Below are 25,431 nucleotides of genomic sequence, written 5' to 3' on the forward strand. Positions count from 1 at the left end.
GAGAAGACTGCATTCAGAGATCAGTTTTTCCTGTATGCGTTATATCTGTGCTTTTCTTTAGAACACATGCCCATTAGAGTCTATGCAGCTGCTCACATGTACTTGGTTTATTCTAGACCGTATGTCTGAAAAAAAATCATGGAGACATGTCCGTCTTTGATCTGTGTCAGAACTGCCAATACAACTCTATGGGTGCGTGAAAATCACAGCAGTGTGTTGTCTGTGATTACAGTATATCCATGTGCTGTGTGTGTGCAGTCCTTGTGCTGTCCGTGATTATATCCGTGTGCAGTCCTTGTGCTGTCCGTGATTATAACCGCATGCTGTGTGTGTGCAGTCCTTGTGCTGTCCATGATTATATCCGCGGGCAGTCCTTGTGCTGTCCGTGATTATAACCGTGTGCTGTGTGTGTGCAGTCCTTGTGCTGTCCGTGATTATATCCCTGTGCTGTGTGTGTGCAGTCCTTGTGCTGTCCGTGATTATATCCCTGTGCTGTGTGTGTGCAGTCCTTGTGCTGTTGGATCTCCCCCAGGGTCGCCAGGTCGGAGGGGTACTAGGAGCCGGGCCCGGTGGATTTTAATGGGAGATGTCACGGTAGCTGTGACAGGGGTTTGAGTGATGGAATAAAGTTTATTAGTGAATGATTCGTGACGGCACCTGTGGTGTTCGGCAATGAAGATGTTAAGCCGACACTGCAGACAGATCCTCTGGGACAGATGGTGTGGTGCAGCAATGATGGTGTAGCCCTCCACAGGCAGGGCTGTAGTCCCAGGGTAGTGTAGATGGAGAGATAGTCGAGAGAGGGGTACGGTGTGGTGTCAAGCATAGAGATGTAGCAGTGCTGAGTGGGTTGGCGCAAGAATAAGCGGAGGACACCAGGGCTTGTAGTTCCAAAGCTTTACTCAGTCTGTTGTGCATACAGGTGCACGCATCCGTGCCATGTCCTCCAGGTCAGGGGCTCAGCCAACCTCAAGGCAAGATGAAGTACTCCGTTCCAACACTCCGCCAACATAAGTGCCTTTTCTGAACGTCTCCCTATTTGCGCCTATAGTGAAGTACTCTCAGTACTGAGTTACACTCAAATCTCAAATCTTCGGCACACAGAACCCGGTGGCACTGGGCTTCGTCATCCTGTTCGTGACGCCAGAGATCGATCGCCCCCAGGGTCGCCAGGTCGGCGGGGTATTTGGAGCCGGGCCCGGTGGATTTTAATGGGAGATGTCACGGTAGCTGTGACCCGGTCCGTGGCCCTGGGCGTCCATTTTGAAAGGGGTTTAAGCGATGGAATAAAGATTATTAGTGAATGATTCGTGACAGCACCTGTGATGTTCGGCAATGAAGATGTTAAGCCGACGCTGCAGACAGATCCTCTGGGACAGATGGTGTGGTGCAGCAATGATGGTGTAGCCCTCCACAGGCAGGGCTGTAGTCCCAGGGCAGTGTAGATGGAGAGATAGTCGAGAGAGGGGCACGGTGTGGTGTCGAGCATAGAGATGTAGCAGTGCTGAGTGGGTTGGCGCAGGAATAAGCGGAGGACACCAGGGCTTGTAGTTCCAAAGCTTTACTCATAGTCTGTTGTGCATACAGGTGCCCGCATTCGTGCCGTGTCCTCCGGGTCAGGGGCTCAGCCAGCCTCCAGGCAAGATGAAGTACTCCGTTCTAACACTCCGCCAACATAAGCGCCTTTTCTGAACGTCTCCCTTTTGCGCCTATAGTGAAGTTCTCTCAGTACTGAGATACACTGGAGTTCCTCCTGTCAGATGTTCCTATGAACTCTACTTGTACAGCAGACATCTGTAGCCTGCTTCGGGGACTCCTTGCTACTAAGTCCCGGCTCACTATCGTTGCTGTTGTGCCCCCAAGTCTTGTGTGGGAATAAAGTGGTGACAACTTCTATTCCTCCGGTATCTGCTGCAGGACCATTAGTATCCATACAACCTCGGGGACTGGACCCCGGCCATGCGCTGTGAACTTGAGAAGGGTTCTGCTCTAAACCTAATCCTTAGTCCTCCTCTCCTTACGTTCCGTACTATTCCTTCTTTCTTATGGAGAGAGTCAGGCTTTCCATCAATGTATCTTTCCTGTGCCAGCGGATCCAGATCACTGAGGTCGGCTTCAGCACTTCCTTCATCCATCCCACTCAGGGGATCTTCACTCTTCCACTGACTCTGTCAGACTGACTGAATCCTAAACTCTTCCCGCTCTTTTGATGCCAACTAACTCCACGCGCCTCCCAGCACGCTTCTTGTTCTAAGCAGGGAGCCACCCAAGGGTGCTTTGCTACACTACTGTGTTGTGTGGGATGCAGGTGTTGGAGTGTGGTCAGGAGTCTCCACCTTACCTGAATGGTGGGGTACCACACCTCAGGAGGAGGTGCAGTACCTCTGTGCCGACTGAACCCTCAGGGGCGCCACACTATGTGTGTGCAGTCCTTGTGCTGTCTGTGATTATATCCATGTGCTGTGTGTGTGCAGTCCTTGAGCGGTCCATGATTATATCCGTGCGCTGTGTGTGTGCAGGTCCTTGTGCCGTCCGTGATTAAATCCCTGTGCTGTGTGTGTGTGTGTGTACAGTCCTTGTGCGGTCCGTGATTATATCTGTGTGCTGTGTGTGCAGCCCTTCTACAGTACTATCTGTGATTATACAGTCATATGTAAAAGTTTGGGCACCCCTATTAATGTTAACCTTTTTTCTTTATAACAATTTTGGTTTTTGCAACAGCTATTTCAGTTTCATATATCTAATAACTGATGGACTCAGTTATATTTCTGGATTCAAATGAGGTTTATTGTACTAACAGAAAATGTGCAATCTGCATTTAAACAAAATTTGACCAGTGCAAAAGTATGGGCACCCTTATCATTTTCTTGATTTGAACACTCCTAACTACTTTTTACTGACTTCCTGAAGCACTAAATTGGGTTTGTATCCTCATTAAGCTTTGAACTTCATAGCCAGGTGTATCAAATCATGAGAAAAGGTATTTAAAGTGGCCACTTGCAAGTAGTTCTCCTATTAGATTCTCCTATGAAGAGTGGCATCATGGGCTCCTCAAAACAACTCTCAAATGATCTGAAAACAAAGATTATTCAACATAGCTTTTCAGGGGAAGGATACAAAAAGTTGTCTCAGAGATTTAACCTGTCAGTTTCCACTGTGAGGAACATAATAAGGAAATGGAAGAACACAGGTACAGTTCTTGTTAAGCCCAGAAGTGGCAGGCCAAGAAAAATATCAGAAAGGCAGAGAAGAAAAAATGCTGAGAACAGTCAAGGACAATCCACAGACCACCTCCAAAGACCTGCAGCATCATCTTGCTGCAGATGGTGTCACTGTGCATCGGTCAACAATACAGCGCACTTTGCACAAGGAGAAGCTGTATGGGAGAGTGATGCGAAAGAAGCCGTTTCTGCAAGCACGCCACAAACAGAGTCGCCTGAGGTATGCAAAAGCACATTTGGACAAGCCAGTTACATTTTGGAAGAAGGTCCTGTGGACTGATGAAACAAAGATTGAGTTGTTTGGTCATGCAAAAAGGCGTTATGCATGCGCTGTATTGTTGACCGATGCATAGTGACACCATCTGCAGCAAGATGATGCTGCAGGTCTTTGGAGGTGGTCTGTGGATTGTCCTTGACTGTTCTCACCATTCTTCTTCTCTGCCTTGCGGATATTTTTCTTGGCCTGCCACTTCTGGGCTTAACAAGAACTGTACCTGTGTTCTTCCATTTCCTAACTATGTTCCTCACAGTGGAAACTGACAGGTTAAATCTCTGAGACAACTTTTTGTATCCTTCCCCTGAAAAGCTATGTTGAATAATCTTTGTTTTCAGATCATTTGAGAGTTGATTTGAGGAGCCCATGATGCCACTCTTTATAGGAGAATCAAATAGGAGAACTACTTGCAAATGGCCACTTTAAATACCTTTTCTCATGATTTGATATACCTGGCTATAAAGTTCAAAGCTCAATGAGGTTACAAAACCAATTTAGTGCTTCAGGAAGTCAGTAAAAAGTAGTTAGGAGTGTTCAAATCAAGAAAATGATAAGGGTGCCCATACTTTTGCACCGGTCAAATTTTGTTTAAATGCAGATTGCACATTTTCTGTTAGTACAATAAACCTCATTTGAATCCAGAAATATAACTGAGTCCATCAGTTATTAGATATATGAAACTGAAATAGCTGTTGCAAAAACCAAAATTGTTATAAAGAAAAAAGGTTAACATTAATAGGGGTGCCCAAACTTTTACATATGACTGTATCTGTGTGCTCTGTGTGTGCAGTCCTTGTGCCGTCCATGATTATATCCGTGTGCTGTGTGTGTGCAGTCCTTGTGCTGTCTGTGATTATATCTGTGTGCTGTGTGTGCAGTCCTTGTGCCATCCGTGATTATATCTGTGTGCTGTGTGTGCAGTCCTTGTGCCATCCGTGACTATATCTGTGTGCTGTGTGTGCAGTCCTTGTGCTGTCCGTGATTATATCTGTGTGCTGTGTGCAGTCCTTGTGCCGTCTGTGATTATATCCGTGTGCTGTGTGTGTGCAGTCCTTTTGCGGTCCGTGATTATATCTGTGCGTTGTGTGTTTGCAGTCCTTGCGGGGTCCGTGATTATATCCCGGTGCTGTGTGTGTGCAGTCCTTGTGCTGTCTGTGATTATATCTGTGTGCTGTGTGAGTGCAGTCCTTGTGCTGTCTGTGATTATATCTGTGTGCTGTGTGAGTGCAGTCCTTGTGCTGTCTGTGATTATATCCATGTGCTGTGTGTGTGCAGTCCTTGTGCCGTCTGTGATTATATCCCTGTGCTGTGTGTGTGTGTGTGTGTGTGTGCAGTCCTTGTGCTGTCTGTGATTATATCCGTGTGCTGTGCTGTGTGTGCAGTCCTTTTGCGGTCCGTGATTATATCTGTGTGCTGTGTGTGTGCAGGTCCTTGTGCCGTCCGTGATTATATCCCTGTGCTGTGTGTGTGTGTGCAGTCCTTGTGCTATCTGCGATTATATCCGTTTGCTGTGTATGTGTGCAGTCCTTGTGCTGTCTGTTATTATATCCGTGTGCTGTGTGTGTGCAGTCCTTGTGCTGTCTGTGATTATATCCCTGTGCTGTGTGTGTGCAGTCCTTGTGCGGTCCATGATTATATCCCTGTGCTGTGTGTGTGTGTAGTCCTTGTGCGGTCCATGATTATATCCCTGTGCTGTGTGTGTGTGTAGTCCTTGTGCTGTCCGTGATTATATCCATGTGCTGTGTGTGTGCAGTCCTTGTGCTGTCCGTGATTATATCCGTGTGCTGTGTGTGTAGTCCTTCTGCTGTCCGTGATTATATCCATGTGCTGTGTGTGTGCAGTCCTTGTGCTGTCCGTGATTTTATCCGCGTGCTGTGTGAGTGCAGTCCTTGTGCCGTCCATGATTATATCCATGTACTGTGTGTGTGTGTGCAGTCCTTGTGCTGTCCGTGATTATATCCATGTGCTCTGTGTGTGCAGTCCTTGTGCCGTCAGTGATTATATCCGTGTTCTGTGTGTGTGTGCAGTCCTTGTGCCGTCCGTGATTATATCCGTGTGCTGTGTGCAGTCCTTGTGCTGTCTGTGATGATATCCGTGTGCTGTGTGTGTGCAGTCCTTGTGCCGTCCGTGATTATATCCGTGTGCTGTGTGTGTGCAGTCCTTGTGCCGTCCGTGATTATATCCGTGTGCTGTGTGTGTGCAGTCCTTGTGCTGTCTGTGATGATATCCGTGTGCTGTGTGTGTGCAGTCCTTGTGCTGTCCGTGATTATATCCGTGTGCTGTGTGTGTGCAGTCCTTGTGCTGTCTGTGATGATATCCGTGCGCTGTGTGTGTGTAGTCCTTGTGCCGTTTGTGATTATGTCCGTTTGCTGTGTGTGTCCAGTCCTTGTGTGGTCCGTGATTATATCCGTGTGCTTTGTGTGTAGTCCTTGTGCTGTCCGTGATTATGTCCGTGTGCTGTGTGTGTCCAGTCCTTGTGTGGTCCATGATTATCCGTGTGCTTTGTGTGTAGTCCTTGTGCCGTCCGTAATTATATCCGTGTGCTGTGTGTGTCCAGTCCTTGTGCCGTCCGTGATTATATCCGTGTGCTTTGTGTGTAGTCCTTGTGCCGTCCGTGATGATATCCGTGTGCTGTGTGTGTGTAGTCCTTGTGCCGTCCGTGATTATATCCGTGTGCTTTGTGTGTAGTCCTTGTGCCGTCCGTGATTATATCCGTGTGCTATGTGTGTAGTCCTTGTGCCATCCGTGATTATGTCCGTGTGCTGTGTGTGTCCAGTCCTTGTGTGGTCCGTGATTATATCCGTGTGCTTTGTGTGTAGTCCTTGTGCCGTCCGTGATTATATCTGTGTGCTGTGTGTGTGCAGTCCTTGTGCTGTCTGTGATGATATCCGTGCGCTGTGTGTGTGTAGTCCTTGTGCCGTTTGTGATTATGTCCGTTTGCTGTGTGTGTCCAGTCCTTGTGTGGTCCGTGATTATATCCGTGTGCTTTGTGTGTAGTCCTTGTGCCGTCCGTAATTATATCCGTTTGCTGTGTGTGTCCAGTCCTTGTGCCGTCCGTGATTATATCCGTGTGCTGTGTGTGTGTAGTCCTCGTGCCGTCCGTGATTATGTCCATGTGCTGTGTGTGTCCAGTCCTTCTGCTGTCTGTGATGATATCCGTGTGCTGTGTGTGTAGTCTTTGTGCTGTTTGTGATTATGTCCGTTTGCTGTGTGTGTCCAGTCTTTGTGTGGTCCTTGATTATATCCGTGTGCTTTGTGTGTAGTCCTTGTGCCGTCCGTGATTATATCCGTGTGCTGTGTGTGTGTAGTCCTTGTGCCGTCCGTGATTATGTCCATGTGCTGTGTGTGTCCAGTCCTTGTGTGGTCCGTTATTATATCCGTGTGCTGTGTGTGTGCAGTCCTTCTGCTGTCTGTGATGATATCCGTGTGCTGTGTGTGTGTAGTCTTTGTGCTGTTTGTGATTATGTCCGTTTGCTGTGTGTGTCCAGTCTTTGTGTGGTCCATGATTATATCCGTGTGCTTTGTGTGTAGTCCTTGTGCCGTCCGTGATTATATCCGTGTGCTGTGTGTGTCCAGTCCTTGTGTGGTCCGTGATTATATCCGTGTGCTTTGTGTGTAGTCCTTGTGCCGTCCGTGATTATATCCGTGTGCTGTGTGTGTGCAGTCCTTTTGCTGTCCGCGATTGTATCTGTGTGCTGTAAGTGTGTAGTCCTTGTGCCGTCCGTGATGATATCCGTGTGCTGTGTGTGTGCAGTCCTTGTGCCGTCCGTGATTATGTCCGTGTGCTGTGTGTCCAGTCCTTGTGCCGTCCGTGATTATATCTGTGTGCTGTGTGTGTGCAGTCCTTGTGCCGTCCGTGATTATATCCGTGTGCTGTGTGTGTCCAGTTCTTGTGCCGTCCGTGATGATATCCGTGTGCTGTGTGTGTGCAGTCCTTGTGCCGTCCGTGATTATGTCCGTGTGCTGTGTGTGTGCAGTCCTTGTGCCGTCCGTGATTATGTCCGTGTGCTGTGTGTCCAGTCCTTGTGCCGTCCGTGATTATATCTGTGTGCTGTGTGTGTGCAGTCCTTGTGCCGTCCGTGATTATATCCGTGTGCTGTGTGTGTCCAGTTCTTGTGCGGTCCGTGATGATATCCGTGTGCTGTGTGTGTCCAGTCCTTGTGCCGTCCGTGATTATGTCCGTGTGCTGTGTGTGTCCAGTCCTTGTGCCGTCCGTGATTATATCCGTGTGCTGTGTGTGTCCAGTTCTTGTGGGGTCCGTGATTATTGCAATATATAGGAGAAGCTTGCTCATTTATTTATTTTTTTCATACATGAAAAATCAGTCTTTATAAAAACTGACACGTAGACCAAGCAATAAGGAAAATCGGAGCAAAAGACCTAATGAAACTCGTCCCCTTTTTGCATTTGCGAAAACAACAACGTCTCAATTAAGCCTAAGGATAAAAATATATATTGTACATTGCTTGGCCCTGATTTCATAAAACTAAATATATTTAGACAGAAGTGTGGCACGAGTATTCTGCTTGGATGAGATCAAGTGCTGCATCTATTCCTATCAGTGTAATATCCTGACAGTGATAACATAAGTGCGTATCTAGGATCACCACCATAAGAAGAAATAGTCATGTATTCAAAGACCGTATATATAGAAAGGAAATCAGGTCTGTACATGGTAGCAGGCTGCTACACTGTGCAAATATAAGGAAAGATACAAACCCACGGTCATATAGCCACTATATACTGATTAGCGATACACTTTTTTATTTTTAGTTCCTCTCCATCTCCTTTGAACATAACATAAGTTTAAAAAAATCTTCAAAAAAATACAAAGTATACTAAATAATTTTCCTCGAGCTATACAGCAATCCGTTCAGCTTCTTCTGCTGTATAAAAAACAAACACATATCCAATGACATATATGGCGACTGCAACAGTGTGTGGCCACTCGCTCTTTCACTCACAGAACTGTTGGGAAGCCCTTGTAGTTCTGCTAACATAGCCCTATGTGTAAGCCCAGCTTTAGCTATCAATCTTATGATTACTAGTAGACCATTCCCAGACATGAGAAATGTGATCCCTGCATGCAGATGACATATGGAAAGTTTATTCTGTATGAAAGAAAAATGAGGTAATAGCAGGATAACTATTGTATCCGTATACCATACGAGTCTCTGATATGTGTACAAAAATCAAGCTTTATTTAGAAAAACTCTTTAAACTGGTTGGCTGGGACTACTTTAATCTTTTACTCATGGGGCTAAGAACTTACAGGCCTGTTCTGCCCGACGCCGATTCACAGACTGCTCCTGCCGGCGACTATACTGCTTCACATGAATGAAAAGAGCAGCTCTTCCTTTTCCAGGCTGCTTAGTCAAAAGGACCTGACTGCCGACATCATGCTGATTGACAGCCAGCTCACCGCAGTTAGGCAGTGGAGAGTCAGCAGTCAATCAGCATGATATCAACAGTCACTCCCCATCAAGAGAACAGAGTGGAAAAGAAGCAACTGCTCTGTTGATATGACGTCACCGGAAGTCTGTGACCACTGTGAGCTGGGAGAGGTCTTCTTTGGCCCAAAAGGAAATACAGCTCTGGCAAAAATTAAGAGACCACTTTCAAATGTCCAGTTTGTCTGATTTTTCTCTTTATAGGTATATTTTTGAGTAAAATGTAAATTGTTCTTTTAGTCTATAAATTTCTGACAACATGTCTCTGAATTTCCAAGCAATAAATTTTGTATTTTTTTTCTGACAAAGGAAAATGGTCAAAATTTAAAAAAAAATCAAAAACAGTGCTTTCAGACCTCAAATAATGCAAAGAAAACAAGTTCATAATCATTTAGAAACAACAATACTAATGTTTTAACTCAGGAAGAGTTCAGAAATCAATATTTTGAGGAATAACCATGATTTTTAATCACAGCTTTCATGCGTCTTGGCATGCTTTCCACCAGTCTTTCACACTGCTTATGGGTGACCTTATGCCACTCCTGGTACAAAAATGTAAGCGGTTGTTCTTTGTTTGATGGCTTGTGACTATCCATCATCCTCTTGATTACATTCCAGAGGTTTTCAATGGGGTTCAGGTCTGGAGAATGGGCTGCAGGTGACAGGGTTTTGATGTGGTGGTCTCTTAATTTTTGCCAGAGCTGTAATTAAATAGTTAAGATCTAGGCTAGGTTCACACTAGCATCAGGCGTTGCATTTTTTTGTTCAGTTCTGGAACTCTTCTTAAAAATGCACATGGTTTATGAAGGATCTAAACGGCACCACAGGAGAAGAAAACCACAGCATGTTTCATTTTTTCTTCTAGCAAAAATGACACAACGTGCGAACGAGCCTCCCAAACTGAGCCTTCAATGTAAGAGTGATTCTAGCTTCACCCAAAGACAATCTATTGCAACCAGAGTTTTCATTTTTTCTCAAAACAGTTTAAAATGTGAATGTTCTCATTGGTTGCAGTGTACTATCAGGGTAATTTATGATAACTGAGGCTCATTGCCCCCAGCATAATCATTTTTTATCCAATAAAGAGAAATACAGCTCTGGCAAAAATTAAGAGACCACCACATCAAATTCCTGTCATGTGCAGCCCATTCTCCAGACCTGAACCCCATTGAAAACCTCTGGAATGTAATCAAGAGGATGATGGATAGTCACAAGCCATCAAACAAAGAAGAACTGCTTACATTTTTGTGCCAGAAGCAGTGTGAAAGACTGGTGGCAAGCATGCCAAGAAGCATGAAAGCTGTTTTTAAAAATCATGGTTATTCCACAAAATCTTGATTTCTGAACTCTTCCGGAGTTAAAACATTAGTATCGTTGTTTCTATGTGATTATGAACTTGTTTTCTTTGCATTATTTGAGGTCTGAAAGCACAGGTTTTTTTTTTTTAATTTTGACCATTTTTTTTGTCAGAAAATAAATACAAAATTTATTGCTTGGAAATTCGGAGACATGTTGTCAGAAGTTTGTAGACTAAAAGAACAATTTACATTTTACTCAAAAATATACCTATAAAGAGAAAAATCAGACAAACTGGACATTTGAAAGTGGTCTCTTAATTTTTGCCAGAGCTGTATATCAATGAAAACTAAATAAAACGATTCACCACCATCAATTAGATTGAGTACAGTATGTATATGATTTCATCAACATCTAGTAGAAGAGAACGTAACTGCAGAAATACACAAGGACCACACATCCAAAGATCGTTCATTGTTCTATTGTGGCAAAGCAAATATTTACAAAAATGAACATGAGGTTCTTAGCTGACACTTTGATTATGTGGGTTAGGGACCCATTAAGAGATTCATTGTGACGTGGCAGTGGGCTTTACTATTTTATAATAAAAAATGTGCAGGGGGGACTTAAACGGGGCGCAGAGCTTGCACCCCTTCATTCTCAGTATTGGACCATGCAGTAATCGTTAGGGAATATGGAGGTCATGTCGGTAAATTACCTGGTAATGCGCTTTCGGGGATCTGGGCCATCAATGCATTACATGGACGTCCATTTGTGTAATACTATATTTCTAGCCATAGAGATGTCTGTCTGCAGAGTCTGAAGTGGATCAACTGATCACTGGGTGATAAAACGTCTAGATATCACAAGGTTTGACTATGAATGTAAAGCAGGTGCCATATTTTTGTGTCCCAGCAGAAATTCTGCCCTGTGTGGGTGTAGATAATACCCTCTGAAGAAGCACAGGACAAAACACTTCACGAGATACATAACGAAGGTAAAATCATAGATTATGATGCCCCACCGCGCTCTGCCCACACAATTAAGGCAATCACCTCTGGTCACCGCTTACCTGTCAGACAGAATGATATGTGCTGAGAATCGCTGTGCACTGAACTCAGAACTGGAGGTCATCTTCCTAAGAGAGCTCCCAGAATCAGCTCCCAGGGATTCTACAGGAAAACCTAATACGCACAACGGCCGTTCGGCTTTTCATATGGCGTCCTTTTATTAGCTACAAGGGCCTAGTCTCAATGGCACCAGGTTCATTTTGCCAAGGAGCAAGTGGCTTGTGCTGCTTTCTTTAGAGGTGTGAATGGAACTGAGGAAACAGGAGCGCAGCTAGTAAAGGGAAAGCGACCACTGTGGAATTGCTAGCCGGCTCGGATAAAGCCCACTGTGGTCTTGTAACCATTTTATGTCCGTTTGTGTTTCTCTAAGGGCAACGAAACAACCGATTTATAATTACTGAGAAAATGAAGCTTCGTGGAAAAGTGAGCAAATAAAAGCAGAGCAATAATAGATTTAGGGTCATTTCCCCAGCACCAGATAAATGGAATAGACACAGGCGGAGATTTATCAATGCAAGAAATAATGGAGGTCTTGCACTGTCACAGCAACCAGTAAGGTCAATGACAATGAGCACAGATTACTGATTACCTATTGTAGGTCCCTCCTCTAGTTTTCCCTTGTACTTAGTGTTCATGAATCTCCTTCATAGAGAGAAATCTATAGGAAAGTCTCAAAAACGTAACATAGTTCATGGAAACCAAGAATAGTCGGACATTTCTTACACCCTTAGTGTACACATCTGGTGCTGGGGAAACTAAAAAATAGAATATTAGTAAACATTGAGCAGGACTGTGGCTCAGTGGTTAGCACTTTATTATGCTTACTTATATAGCGCCATCATATTCCGCAGTGCTTTAAAGACATTATCAGCACTGTCCCCATTGAGGCTCAGTATCTAGATTCCCTATCAGTATGTCTTTGGAATGTGGGAGGAAACCGGAGAACCCAGAGGAAACCCCAGCAAACACGGGGAGAACATACAAACGCCTTGCAGATGTTGTCCTTGGAGGGATTTGTATCCAGGTCTTCAGCTCTGCAAAGCTGCAGTGCTAACCACTGAGCCACCCGTGCTGTCCACTGATGCTTTACAGTGCTGGGGTCCTGGGTTTAAGTCCCCAAAAAAGACAATGTCAGCAAAAGATTGTGTATGTTCTGTCTGGGTTTCCTCCAAAAGACATACATATAGGGGATTTAGATTCTGAGCCTCAATGGGGACAGTGATGATAATGTCAGTAAAGCGCTGTGGAATATGATGGCGCCATATAAGTGAGTAAAATAAAGAAACACAAGAAAGCTGTGAAATTATCTGGAGGTCGAAAAACCTGTTATTTCTCAACTTGTATTAAGCGATTCATTACAAGAAAACTGACGCAGAAGAAAGGTATAAGATTAGGAAGTTCTGCTTCAGAAAACGTCAGGAATGTGTCATGTGACAGCCAAATGCTAGAATCAACTTGTAATTAACTATGTAGTACAGTGTCAGTGTGCTCAACTACCGCCATCTACTCTGGGATCCAGCGCTGCTCCTCTTCTGAGTGACGCACCTGTCTCCAGACTCTCGGGGTCACGCTGCGCTCTGTCTGAGCTGGAAGTGGCTTTTAGGCCGGGTTCACACTTGCGTGTCCAATGCGAGAAACTCACGTGAGTTTCTTGCCTCAATACCTGGCACTGCCCCCGGCACTCGGGACCAGAGTGTGCAGCTGCATGTATTTCTATGTAGCCGCACACTCCGGTCCGAGTGGCGACAGCAGTGCTGGGTATTGAGGCGAGAGACTCATGCAAGTTTCCCGCATTGCACACGCAAGTGTGAACCCGGCCTTACAATGTAATCCTGCTAAGCGTCAGAATGTGGCTCAATGGGGTTACACTGTAAGGGCGTAGTCAGACGGCCGTATGACACTGACGATGATTGCATTGCAATGCACGATCTAGCCGGCAGCTCTCTAGACCAGAGCGTGGCAGCAGGTATTTCTATGCAGCTGTCACACTTGGCTAGACCAAGCACTGCGATGCGATCGTCATCTGTCTGATTGCGCCCTTAAGGCTCATACCCATATGTGTGAAGAAAAAGTTCCTATATCAGGACGGAAAAAACGGATGAGTGTCATGTGAGTGTCATGTCAAGCGAGTACAATGCGATTTTTCTCACATAGCATCTGTATGACATTCGTATGCAATGCGTTTTTTTTTCTCTGCCACTATTTTCCTACAATCATTTACAGAATCATTTACAGTGTTGTATGGCACCGAATGGTAAGGTATCTGTAAAAGACGGATGGTCCATATGCTGTGCGATTTTTTTCTCGCACCCACTGACTTGCATTGGCGAGTCTCGTCCAAGATATGCGGAATGCTGCGATTTTTTTTTCAGTCAGATATCAGCTGAGAAAAAAATTGCAGATGAGATGTCACCCATTGAAAAACATTGGTCCAAGTGCAATCCGATTTTTTCTTGGATTGCACTGGTCCATTTTTCTCGCAAATGAGTATGAGCCCTTACAGAGACTTCTGACTCCCACCCACTGCACAGAGTGGTCTGAATATCTGAAAGGCAGTGACGTCACTCAGTACAGGAGCGGAATGGCAATGAACCCCGGAGTAGACGGCGGTAGGAGAGTATATTAACACACCGACAGTACACTACACACATATACACAGAGTTAGGGTGTGTGCACACGCTGCGGATTCTGCTGCGGTTCCGCAGCAGATTTGGCCACTGCGGGTCCGCAGCAGTTTTTCCTGCGGTGTACAGTACCATTATTCCCTATGGGAATAAAAAAACCGCAGTGCAGACGGTGTGGATATTTCCGCGCGTTTTTTCTGCGGTTTTCAAACCGCAGAAAGAATTGACATGTCAATTCTTTCTGCGGAATCCGCAGAGGTTTGCCATCTCCTCCATTGTGGAGATGAAAAACCGCAGGGCAAAACTGCAGAGCAATCCGCAGGTAAAACCGCAGGTCTTTTGACCTGCAGATTTACCTGCGGATTTTACAAAATCCGTGCGGCCAAATCCGCACCCCATTCCGCAGCATGTGCAAGTAGCCTTAGAGAAAAAAGTTCATGGGAGGCTTCTTTGAAATAAAGAGACATTCTCCTGCAAAATTGTAAGAATAAAAATAAACTCTACCTGAAACTAGGAAAAAAAGAGTGAAAAAAATAATCTCCAATGAGAAAACGTAATGGAAAATAGTTCTTTGTGCATAATATACTACTGCACACAGTAATATACAATCTACATCTCCGAATGTTATTTTTTCTATGTATTACATAAAAAATTATTAACATGTGGAAATGGTATTAACATGCAAAAATGTCTGGATATTTATGAAGTAGACTGATAACACATTATACTATTACACAGATTGTAATAACGGGTTTTACTGAATGAAACCATTTAAAAACACATTAAATCGTATAGTTGTGGTGAAAAGCAGCAATATTATTATACTGACGGTACGAGAATGCACAAAGCATTCCAGCACCAAGATCCAGACATAGGAACCCTGGAACTGCGGTAAATGCTAGGTAATGCTCAGTTCTATCTGTATCTGGCATACTCTTTATAGAGGTTTTCTAGCAAATATCCTTCTAGTGATTGTTTTTTAACACTTCTGCCATATTATTTAGTATTTATCACAAGTTTCCATACGGCATGTTTGACAAAAGCAACTGTAATAGCATCTCATAGTTATCACACTCTTTCTGACTAAGAAACAGAAATATAGACTGATCAAATATAAAAAAAAGTCTGTAAAAATAAAAAATGCATGTGTCTCCACATGACAAGTAAAAAATAAATCATTTATAGAGGACACATCACTTGCCAATAATCAATAATTATTGTATCTGGTCTAAGGCTATGTGCACACGTGTGGAATTCCTGCGGAAATTTCCGCGGGAATTCCATTCTGCGGGAAATATGCGAGAAATCCTCATTTTAATTTCCCGAGGAAAAACTAGCGATTTGCAAGCGTAATTATCTTGCAGAATGCTAGCATTTTCCAAGCGATCTGTAGCATCGCTTGGAGAACTGATTGACAGGTTGGTCACACTCGTCAAACATAGTGTTTGACGAGTGTGACCAACTTTTTACTATTGAGGCCGCCTATGCAGCATCAGTAGTAAAATATATAATGTTAAAAATAATTAAAAAAATAAAAAATCGTGTTTTTCTCACCTACCGACGTCCCGCACAGCGTTCCCGAACATTGCGATGCTCCTGGCAACTCCCGTTCCCAGGGATGCCTTGCGACAATGACCTTTGATGACATCGCGGTCTTGTGAGACGGCTATGGTGTCGCGAGACTGCAATGTCATCAAAGGTCATTGTCGCAAAGCATCGCTGGGAACGGGACTTGCCGGGAGCATCGCTGAGGCCTGCTGACGCTGCGAGGACCGCCGGAAGTTGAGAATAACATGATTATTTATGTTAATTATTTTTTTAACAAGGATATGGTACCCAGGGTCTGGAGGAGAGTCTCCTCTCCTCCAGACCCTGGGTACCATCCGCAAATGTTCCACTTACTTTTCGCATGGTGGGCATAGCCACATGCAAAGTAAGCGGAACAATGCATTCCTATGTGTGCGGATTTTCCCGCGATTCCACACAAAGAATGAACATGCTGCGTATTTTTCCGCGATGCAATTCCGCCGCGTAAAAATATGCAGCATTACCACAGCATGTGCGGAATGCCATAGGATTGCATGTTTTTTTTTTGCGTTTTCGCGGCAAAATCGCACTAAAAATGCAGCGAAAACGCAAAAAAACGCTACGTGTGAACTCAGCAAATGTTTCTGTTCTCCTGAAATTGGCATTGTTTGTTTTTTCTTCTGTCCCTCTCCAATCCTGATACAATCTTCGACTTCCAGTATGGAAATCTAGTCTTGTTATCAAAAGGGAAGTGGTTCTCAGAAAGACACCAATGGACAAGAGTTGAGAACCGCACTCTGTTGGCTATCATGACTATATTTATATATAGGTAAGAGGGACCATTTTGTGGGAACAGAGACGCAAAGAAGGAAAAAAATAAATTCAGGTCCAGGAAAACCACAACATTTGGACCAGATAAGAATTACGTTTCTCAATTTAGGGCAAGTGACAGGTTCCCCTTAAACTGTTACAAAGTCTGTCCCATAGTTGTAAATTAGACTGAATTGTTCCATGTTTACACTGTCCCTTTTTAACCCACTTGCCCTGTATTTATCCACATCATGTGGTCACTAAAACCACGTACTTTAGGTCAACCCACATACATTTTAGTGATAGAGTAATCCCAGTTACCACTGATGTCATTTTCATTGGTGAAGGTTTGCTCATTTATTTCAGCTTAAAAAGCCATATACCGTATCTGTAAGAAATTGTAGCACCGACATACAGCAGCACCGGAGTGGGCATAGCACTATTCATGGTATAAGGCGGCTGTATAACCGTTGCTAGGGAACAGAGGTTAGGACACGGCTAACGGTAAATTTATAATATGTAATTGTCCCCTTTTCTTCTTCGGTCCGGAGCTCCGGCATTTTTTCAAGTGAAGGGAGATGAAGATATATATATATATTTAATTTGTGTATCTGAGCCAGGGTAGGACAGTGAGAGCCTGCGTATGATGGACCTGACATCAATACATATAGTATATTTCACACTTAAACGCACATGTATATGATACTGTATATACCAGGAAGCCTTGCACTCGGATAGCCCCTACTGGAACTACAAAGGGCTGTAGGATGTGCATCATGTTGACCTTTTGTCAGATGCTTGTACAGACATGAAAAGGCAATGAGAAAAAAACCCTTTCAGGCTGTGCTCCAGACACACACTGCCTCTTATCTTTTCCTTGTAGGAGTTCAAGGCTAGCAGGCCCCAGAAGCCCTCTCATTAACACTCTCAAAGGGACTTCCTTTGTAGGCAAGTCTCTCACCTCAGAGCCGTTCATGTAATTACCCACTTCCTACAGATCACATGCTCAGGCAGCTCTATATTACTGCCTGGTAACACATGAAAGCCTTGGAGTCACACACACTCATGGATCTCATTTGCACCAGTATTTCTATGTAATTAGCCGGAGGACGAATAGCAGGTAGAGCTTCAGCAAAGGTCATTTTTAGGATTCCTACCTAATATACTTTATTTTTGTTGAGAATGTAATGCAATGAACTCACCAAACACTGAAGTAATAACACCTACACCCCCCCATCCAGCCTGACGAGTGGGACTAAGGCAGGGGGAAAAACAAGTGTGAAGGTCTCCCTAAGGCCTTGTCTAGGGGAATTACAAAAACAGTCAGCCATCTCCATTCATTCTCCTTCTCAACCGGCCAAGATGGGTGTCAGTGGATCACCGTTCTAATAATCAGCAGAACAATGGTTTGGATGATCACTTGGTCAGCAGCTATCATACACAGCAGTACCACTGCCAAACATATCTGGTGACTTATCTGTTAGCTTATCTAACCAAACCTGCAGTCCGTAGTAGGTCATTCTGCATTCTTCCCCGACAATCATCTGTGGGGAACCCCATATCCACTAGACTGTCGGGCGAACCCATCAATATCAACGTGTTAGGCTACTTTCACACATCAGTTTTTTGCCGTCAGGCAGGATCCGGCTATTAGAAAAAACGGATCCGGCATAAATTTTGGAGAACTGTAGAAACGGATCCGTTTTTTTTCTGGATCCGTCTAGCAGGTTATATCTGTTCCTGGGGGCTGGCCAATTGGATCTGAGCATGCGCAGACTTAAAAAAACCGGATCCGGTGGCTGGATCCGTCTTTTTCTGGATCCGGCGCATTCCGGCGCCCATAGACTTTCATTGTAGCAAAAAGCTGGAAGCGCCGCATCCGGTGCTTCCGGCTTTTTCGCCGGAGACAAAAAACGTTACAGTAGCCGTTTTTTCAAGACGCCGGAATGAGACAAGTTGCCGGATCCGGCAAAAAACGGATGAAACGCAATGCCATCCGGCACGATCCGGCGCTAATGCAAGTCAATGGGGAAAAACTGGATCCGGCATTGCATTTTGCCGGATCCGGTTTTACAAAAAAAAGCCGGATCGCGCCTGAAGGCAAAAAACTGATGTGTGAAAGAGGCCTTAGATTAGCATTAGTCTGATGTGTATGGGGACCTTAAGAGTAGAAAATTCATAACATCATAATATAAGCATCATTCACCTATGAAATCCCTACTGACTCTTCCCTCCAGTCCTTCAACAGCTACATCTTGTCCATCATCCACATATCAACTGCACCAATCACTGACCACAACGGATATGCCGTACATGCCGGAGTGACAACAAAGGCCGGTGATTGGCTACATGCTTCATGTGATTGTTAGACATGAATATGAGAGTAATGTTTATTTTATATAATTTCCTATCCTTTGTCCTTTTTTATTATTCCAGGACAAGCCCTTTAAAGGGGAGTTCTCATTGCTATCGTGTTGAATACTAATTATGTTTTGTTTTGTTGGAGCATTTTACTGATTTCTAATTTAAAGCATCCTTCATCCCATAGTAAATGTGACTGCATATTTCTAATTAATAGTCATTTTACTATAGCCTCGGCACTGCAGTCATTTCAGCCAGGGGTGGATACACCCATGATGCAACATGTGCAGCCGCACAGGGGTCCAAGAGGTAAAGGGTCCATTTCCACCTCCAAAACTGGTGGAATTGAGCATTATTAGGGACTACTGGACTGTAAAAGATCCATATACTATTCTTGCTCATGGACCCAATTCTGCATGTGTACTCTCCTGGTTCCTGCTATAATAATATCGGTGCCCTGATCACATCATGCTCAATATGGCCACTGCAGTGGCATCGGGAGCACTGTGTTAAGTCTGAGCCATGCCTCCCCTGCCTTTCTCTGTCTCGGGTTGGAAACCATGGACCAAGGCCATCATCAGCGCTGGTCCATCTTACACCAATAGAAAGGCATGGCTCAGACTTATCTCAGCTCTCCCCTTGCATCTTCAGTGGAAATTTTGAACATGAAGAGAAGATACGACAGGAACACCACCAGAATAGAGCCCATTAAGTATATTATATTTACTAACACTATATATTACAAAATGTTTAGTTATATTACCATTGGGTTGTGGAGGATAGCTTACAAGAAGTCTGACATGGCGGCTGATTACTGGTAAATGCATTCCCTGTATGGTAAATGTTTAATTTAAGCTTTCTGCATTTAAAATATACTAAATTAAGTAAAATATTACTATTAGATATAGGAAATAGTTGCATATCTTGTTTCATTTTTGCACTTTAAAAAAACTTTAAAAAATTTCTTTACCTTTAATTCCTGGCCGGACACACGGTTGGCTGTCTAGCAATTTGTGGTACATGGTTGTGACAAATAACATTTTTCCCAAAAGATGAAAAATTGTTAACCGTAAGGAAAAAATGCAAAATATGTTGGCAAGATGCTATTTGTTAGTACATTAATACAATAACTTTGAGTGCTAATCCATGAAACAGTAGAAAGTAAAGCTGGCAATTTTGTAAGTGGCGAGACGTACACTGCAAGGTCCTGCATCATCGGACAACTTCAGATGACCAGGCACCAGCAGAATGGGCGATATACATTTCCTCTCTTCAAAGCATCTTGCTCTCACTGAAAACAGTTACCTGGACCTGTGCTGTTCTCTTTAAACTTTAATGTGGTCAGGTGACAGACGACATTGAACTTCAACCTACCCATGCGATGACAGACAATGTCCAGATGTGCTCCTAATTCCTGCTCCAAGGAAGAAAAGATTTTGCAGTTTATGTGGTTCAGGTTGAATTGTTCAAACTTTCAAAAACTGTCTGAGATACCGAGTCACATTTTATTTGCTATTCTGGCAGATCTGCTTCATATGATTGACATGCTGCATGCCATATACATGTTGACGTATCGGGCCAGCACTCGTGGGACATGTGTGACGTGGGCTTAGGATATTGTTTGTGTTCTTCCAGGTGTGTAATTGAATAGCACTCGTGGGACATGTGTGACGTGGGCTTAGAATATTGATTGTGTTCTTCAAGGTGTGTAATTGAATAGGTGAGTAATGATTATTTTATTATTTTAATATACAACCCCAAGTTTAGGTGATTTGTGAAATGTAAACAAAACAAGAATGCAATGATTTAGAAATCTCAATATTTTATTTAAAACAGAACATAGAACAAATATTAGAAGATGAAAGACATTTTTCCATTTCATTTTAAAAATATAAATCATTTAGACAATTGATGGCAGCAACACATCTCACAAATGTTAGGACAGAGCCCCCTCTACCATTGTGTCTCATGCGCACTTCTTTTAACACTTTATAAACATCTGGGAAGTGAGCAGACCAACTGCTTGCGGTGTGGAAGAGGAATGTTGTCCCATTCATGTCTGATATAGGATTCTAGCTACTCAACAGTCCTGTGTGTTTTTTATTGGATTTTTTTTATCTCAAAATGCTCCAAATGTTTTTTATTGGTGAAAGGTTTGGGCTGCAGGTGGACAGTTTGTCACCCAAACTCTTCTTTTGCGAAGCTATATGTTGTGATGGATGCAGTATTATTATTCATTTTTATAGCGCCATTTATTCCATGGCGCTAGAGTTGAGCGAAACAGGTCGGTCAAATTCATAAGTCGCCGACTTTCGCTAAAGTCAGGTTTCATGAAACGAAACCCGACCATAGCGTGAGGTCGGCGACCAGAGCGCCAAAGTCGCGTTTCAAATGATGCTTCCAGCGCCCTTTTTCAGCCAATGATGGAGAACGCACACTGTGGGCAATGCGATGACATGGGCAGCGGTCACCACCATCTTTGAGAAGGGCATGCAAGTGATTGGCTTGTTTTGTGTGGCGTCAGAGGGGCTATAAAAGGGTGTGCACGCCGACCGCCTTCTTACTTCTGCCGATCTTAGCATAGGGAGAGGTTGCTGCTGCTGATTCTGAATAAGGGAGAGCGTTAGGCAGGGAAGAAGAACAAAAAAACTGCTTCTGCTGTTAGCGATTTTCACTGTACAACACAACAGTTTGTGTGCAGTGACAGGGGAGGCTCTATTTTTGTGCATCAGCTCTGTTGGTTATTAGGCTGCCTTATAAGGCTCCCTGATAGCTGCATTGCTGTTTGCACCCTGCCGTGCAAACTGCTTTTTTAAAAGCAAATATACTTTTCTTCCTCTTTTCTGCACAGTTACCAAGCGTTCATTTTTCCACACTTTTGTGTGCAGCAGTCCTGCTTATTAGGCTGCCTGCTGCCATACTTGGACTGAGAGCATCATTATCAGCCTCCTAAAATCTCTAGGGAGATTCAAATTCTCCCCAATACCACATACACCTTGTACCTTGTCATACACCAGCCAATTTCAGCCTGTTAAATTGAGGTGTAATCTATGGTGGGCCTGAGATAATAGTTCAGCCTCCTAAAATCTCTAGGGAGACTCAAATTCTCCTCAATACTATATACACCTTGTACCTTGCCATACACCAGCCAATTTCAGCCTGTCAAATTGAGGTGTAATCTTTAGTGGGCCTGAGATAATAGTTCAGCCTCCTAAAATCTCTAGGGAGACTCAAATTCTCCTCAATACTATATACACCTTGTACCTTGTCATACACCAGCCAATTTCAGCCTGTTAAATTGAGGGGTAATCTTTAGTGGGCCTGAGATAATTGTTCAGCCTCCTAAAATTTCTAGGGAGATTGAAATTCTCCCCAATACTATATACACCAAGTGCACTGATGCCCAGCCACTGCTAGATGATTCTGCTGGTACTTTGACCCAGACCACTACATTCCCCTCGCACTCTACACAGCCAGAATCTGACCCTAATAAAACTCAGGTTCCCCTTCCCGCATACTATACCACCCTACACGGTGACAAAGAGGAAGGTGCAGATGAAAGTGCAGGTTCCTTGAGCAGGTGGGGGGGGGCATACTCATGGGCGACGGCACTGGTACAGGGCCCCTCATAGTACGCAAAAGTGTCTCTGCCGGTGGGAGGGCCCACTCGCCGCTCACCCGCCCCCCACCTGCCGTCAGACACGCCGCCGTACTATGAGGGGCCCTGTGCCAGTGCCGTCGCCAACGGGTGGGCCTTGCTCAGGATCACAGCACTTGCAAAGTTGAAATACTTACCTCTCCCTGCTCCACCACCGTGACGTCTTCCTTGTTTCCTGACAGTGACATTCTGGTCAGAGAGCGCAATGACATCACATCTGTACGCCCTCTGCCTAAACAATCCAAGTGCAGAGAGATGGAAGATGGGGACAACGAGGAGTCCAGAGTACAGGGATTCCCTAGCGTGGAGACTTATTTAATTGTTTTAAAGGTTGGGAGCAATTTTTGGGGAGCACTATACTCTGGAGAATGATATATGGGGCCCACCATACACTGGAGCATTCCAAAGGTGGACATCAGACACTGGAGAAGCATTTACAGGGCCCATTATACACTGGAGCATTAGAAATGGGGCCCATTATATATGGAGCATTATTTAGGCCCATAAGACACTGGAGCATCATCCATGGGGCCCATCATATACTGGAGCATTGTAAATGGGGCAGATTATATATGGAGCCTTATTTGGACCAATTGTACACTAGAGCATCATCCGTGAGGCCCATCATATGCTGGAGCTTTCCAAATGGGGGACATCAGACACTGGAGCAGCATTTACAGGACCCATTATACACTGGAGCATTAGAAGTGGGGACCATTATATATGGAGCATTATTTGGGCCCATAAGACACTGGAGCTTCATCCATGGGGACCAACATATACTGTAGCATTATGAGAAGCTCATCATATACTGTATCGAACATTATATGGGACCAATGATTCTGTATGGAGAAATATATGGGCCTCATTACTCTGTATGGCGCACTAAGCGGTGGCCGTAATACTGTATGGAGTAAAATACTGTCCATTTTTGGAGCTATTGGAGAAATTAAAATGGATATCAGTCATGTGATGTAAGAAGTGAAGTATTTTTCATTGTACTATACCGCTATTTCTCTGCCGTATCAGAGGATCATGAATTGTGGCATGTGTTAAAGGAGCCCAGTGACACTCTTTGGCCCTGGGCCCACGAAAATCTGGAGCCAGCCCTACCCCCCCACAACTTTAGCCAAATAACCCCCAGTTTTCAATGCCTAACTATTATTATAAAGTAAATTAAGGTTGTCAAGCTTAAGTAATAAGAATTGATGTTTTGGGCATTAAAATGGGCACTGTAGGTGTGTTTCCTGTCCTCCACTCACTGCCGACTTTTCTTCCCCATTGACTTGCATTGGGTTTCGTGTTTCAGTCGGCCTTCGACTTTTCGCGATAATTGGCCGATTGCGTTCGACCCGACTTTTGCAAAAGTCGAGTTTCATGAAACCCGACTCGACCCGGAAAAAGGTAAAGTCGCTCATCTCTACATGGCGCTTTACATGTGAAAAGGGTCAAATATAGACAAGTACAATAAAAATGAGCAATACAAGACACACACAAGTACAGAAGGAGAGAGGACCCTGCCTGCAAGGGCTCACAGTCTACAAGGGATGGGAGAGGATACACTAGGAAACGGTAGAGCTGGTCATGCAGCGGTTCAGTAGACTGAGCATCACTGCAGGTTGTAGGCTTGTCGGAAGTGGTGGGTCTTCAGGTTCTTTTTGAAGGTTTCCATGGTAGGCGAGAGTCTAATGTGTTGGGGTAGAGAGTTCCAGAGTATGAGGGAAGCACGGGAGAAGTCTTGTATGCGGTTGTGGGAAGAAGAGATAAGAGAGGAGTAGAGAAGGAGATCTTGAGAGGATCGAAGGTGGCGTGTGGGTGAGTACCGGGAGACCATGTCACAGTTGTATGGAGGAGACAGGTTGTGGATGGCTTTGTATATCATAGTTAGGGTTTTGAACTGGAGCCTCTGGACGATAGGAAGCCAATGAAGGGCTTGGCAGAGAGGAGAGGCTGGGGAATAACGGGGAGACAGGTGGATTAGTCCGGCAGCAGAGTCCAGGATGGATTGGAGTGGTGCCAGAGTTCTAGAGGGAAGACCAGAGAGTAGGAAGTTGCAGTAGTTGAGGTGGGAGATGATAAGGGCGTGCACTAGTGTTTTTGTGGCTTCATGGTCAAGAAATGCACGGATCCGGGAAATATTTTTGAGTTTGAGACGGCAGGAGGAGGCAAGGGTTTGGATATGTGGCTTGAAAGAGAGGGCAGAGTCAAGGATCACCCCAAGGCACTGAGCATGCGGGATGGTGGAAAGTGAGCAGCCACTCACATTGATGGATGGGTCTGGTGGAGGGGTAGAGTGAGATGGGGGAAAGATTATGAATTCTGTTTTGTCCATGTTCAGTTTTAGAAAGCGAGCAGAGAAGAAAGCTGAAATAGCAAACAGACATTGTGGGATTTTGGTAAGTAAGGAGGTGAGGTCAGGTCCAGATAGGTAGATCTGCGTGTCATTGGCATAGAGATGATACTGCAACCCGTGGGATTCTATGAGCTGTCCCAGGCCGAAGGTGTAGATGGAGAGGAGTCGGGGTCCTATAACTGAGCCTTGAGGAACACCGACAGACAGTGGGCGAGGTGAGGAGGTGGTGTGGGAGAGGGAGACACTGAATGTTCGGTCTGTTAGATATGATCAGATCCAGGATAGGGCCAAACCTGTGATGCCAAGAGATGAGAGAATCTGTAGTAGTAGGGAATGGTCCACAGTGTCAAAGGCAGAAGACAGGTCCAGGAGAAGGAGGACAGAGTAGTGTCGCTTGCTCTTGGCAGTTAGTAGGTCTTTGGTGACTTTAGTAAGGGCAGTTTCAGTTGAGTGCTGCAGTTGGAGGCCTGATTGTAAGCAGTCAAAGAGGGAGCAGGAGGAGAGGTGGGAGGAGAGTTCAAGATGGACATGCTGTTCCAGTAGTTTTGAGGCATAAGGGAGAAGAGATATCGGTATGTGGTTTTGCATTGTCTTAATGAAATATGCAAGGCCTTCCCTGAAACAGACATCTCTATATCGTGCTTTAACTTGCATTTTTGAATTGTACAGCGAAATGTGTTCACAGACAATGATTTCTGAAAGTATTCCTCAGCCCATGCAGTCATTCAGTGATCACGAGCATGTGACATGAGACATCAGCTTTGTTCCATGTGCTCATGGATTCCTC

At 44.5% G+C, this 25,431-nt stretch overlaps 1 protein-coding gene across 1 annotated transcript in view; it reads right to left on the reverse strand.

Moving 5' to 3' along the window:
- The window catches only part of KIF26B (kinesin family member 26B), a 641,515-nt gene that overhangs the window by 556,861 nt on the left and 59,223 nt on the right, over window positions 1-25,431 (reverse strand). The window lies entirely within an intron of this gene.

This window comes from Dendrobates tinctorius, unplaced genomic scaffold, assembly GCF_039654945.1.
Source record: "Dendrobates tinctorius isolate UK_male_01 unplaced genomic scaffold, ASM3965494v1 ptg000140l, whole genome shotgun sequence".
In the NCBI taxonomy this organism is placed as follows: domain Eukaryota; kingdom Metazoa; phylum Chordata; class Amphibia; order Anura; family Dendrobatidae; genus Dendrobates; species Dendrobates tinctorius.